At 31.3% G+C, this 2,380-nt stretch overlaps 1 non-coding gene across 1 annotated transcript; it reads left to right on the top strand.

Annotated features, from left to right (window-relative positions):
* The first annotated feature begins 1,056 nt into the window (after nt 1–1,056).
* Nucleotides 1,057–1,118, top strand: LOC128591026 (U7 small nuclear RNA). The gene has a single exon (XR_008381470.1). It is a non-coding gene; the product is annotated as a U7 small nuclear RNA (small nuclear RNA).
* The last annotated feature ends 1,262 nt before the right edge of the window (nt 1,119–2,380 follow it).

Raw genomic sequence — 2,380 nt, 5'->3', positions numbered from 1 at the left:
GTGATTACAAATAAAAAATACAAAGCAGAAAGTGGCTCAGACTATCCTGATAATAGAGACACAAGTGTAATTTAATATAGGGGACTTAATATGGTTAGAAAACTTTTTTAAAAATTGAAAATTTCAGAAGACCAAAATTTACCCAATTCAAATTCCAGTAACAAACAAACAAAAAAACATAAAATAAATTCAAGAACCCAAAGGACAGGTTTAACAACATAAATGATATACATTAAGTGAATGAAACTAGAAAATAATTTAAAAGAAAATGTAAAGTGTAAAGTAAATGTGCAAAGCATAGAGGAGAGATACGTCTATGAAGATTTGGTCGTTGGAGAAAAGACGAAAATGGGAGAGAGGCTATATTTGCATAAAGACCAGCTAAGAGTTTTCCAAAACTGATGAAAGACATCAAACTAGTACCGAATCTTAAATCCTACTAGAGTAAATAAAAAAAAAGGGGGAAAATCATGTGAACACTGCAAAAACTAAAGAGAAACAGAAACCATTAAAATAGACAATCTGCAGGAAGGCAGATTGAGGTTATAGTTTTATTAGGATAAAAAGTAGAAGAATATATCAAAGTATATTTGTTTGAAAACTTTCAACTTGAAAGTCTATAGCTAGAAATAATAACATTTGAAATGAAGACCCAATAAATACAAAAATTGAGTAAAATTTATTACGATAGACTTGTTGTACTAAAGAACGAAAGAAATGACCAAAGAACACAGTTTCAGCACAAAAAACAAATTGATATATTATCTTGGAGATCTGGAAAAGAATGAAGAGTTGAAGAGGAAGATAAAGGATGAATATGCAGTTAAATATAAATGAATACTGATTCTATAAGATAAATAGTCTTGTCTTCAAGGAATTAACATACAGGTATAAGCGGATCTATCATGGACTTGAATTTTTCTACAGTACATATATTGACTGTCCATAAAGTAGGAGAAGTGCTAAATTTTATCACACTTTTATGATCCATGGTTATATATTGTAATGTCTGGGGTAAACATCAAATAGTGAGAGAAAGTTTAAAAAGCTGATAGAGAGTGTTACAGCTCTTTTAGAATTTGTCTAGCAGGTTTTCCGGTCTCTACCGGAAGACCCCAATAATAAAAAAAAAAAAAAAAAGCTGATAGAGGAGAAATACAAAATGAGAAAATACTAATCAATGGAAAAGAGACAAAAAAGAACAAAAAGAGAAATATGGAATAAGTGGAGCAAATAGATAATGAATAGTCAGAATAGGCTCAAACTCACATATAACAATGTTTAAATTAAATAGATGTACACTAAATGTTCTGGAGAAAACATGCACTTGTTAAACTGGATAAAATTTCAAAATGAAAATACATAGTACTTCAAAGAGCAAGTTAATAGCAATGTAAAGACTAATGTAACCAAATGGAAAAACATTATAATTTGTAAGTACAAACCAAATGGGAGAATTATTAATATAATATCATGAAAGCAGATTTCAAGGTAAGCGACATTACTGAAGATATAGTGTATTATTTCATAAGATATAGTGTAATACTTCATACAAAAGTTTCCATTCAGGAGGAAGATAGAACAGTTCTAACTTATGCAGTTATTAACATAGCCTAAAATATATAGATAGAAAATAAAAAATGATAGCATTTCTAGGAGAAATTGATAGACCTTACAAATACAGTAGGAGATTTTATTTATTTATCTATGTATCTATTTATTTATTTATTTATTTTTGAGACAGAGTCTCACTCTGTTGTTGCAGGCTAGAGTGCCCTGGCATCATCACAGCTCACAGCAACATGAGCTCACAGCAACAGTCATCAACACAGCTCACAGCAACAGTCTCTTGGGCTCAAAAGATCTTGCCTCTGCCCCTGGAGTAGCTGAGACTACAGGCACCAGCCACAATGTCCAGCTAGTTTTTCCATTTTTTTTTTTTAGTAGAGATGGGGGTCTCAGTCTTGCTCAGGATGGTCTCCAACTCCTGAGCTCAAGCAATCCATCCACTTTTCTTGGCATCCCAGAGTGCTAGGATTACAGGCCTAAGCCACCTCGCCCAGACCCATAGTGGGTGATTTTAAAACATGTAATTGAGTAACTAAAAAGAAACAAATCAAAAATAAGACAAGGAGAGAATACTTCCAAAATTAGCTATGTACTCTGTGCCTAAATACACAGGCACAAATCAAGGCCTAACAAATACTAAGAAATTTAAATCATACATAATATATTCTCTAATCAAAGAGAAATTAAGTAAAAATAATAATGGATTTAAAATAATCAGAGAATTCCCATCAATTTAGAAATCAGAAATACCCTTCTTAATACACTATACATCATCTTGAAAAAACAATACTTCGTTTTATATGGAATCAGA

Source organism: Nycticebus coucang, chromosome 7, assembly GCF_027406575.1.
Source record: "Nycticebus coucang isolate mNycCou1 chromosome 7, mNycCou1.pri, whole genome shotgun sequence".
NCBI lineage: Eukaryota > Metazoa > Chordata > Mammalia > Primates > Lorisidae > Nycticebus > Nycticebus coucang.
This window is presented reverse-complemented; position numbering and strand designations above follow the sequence as displayed.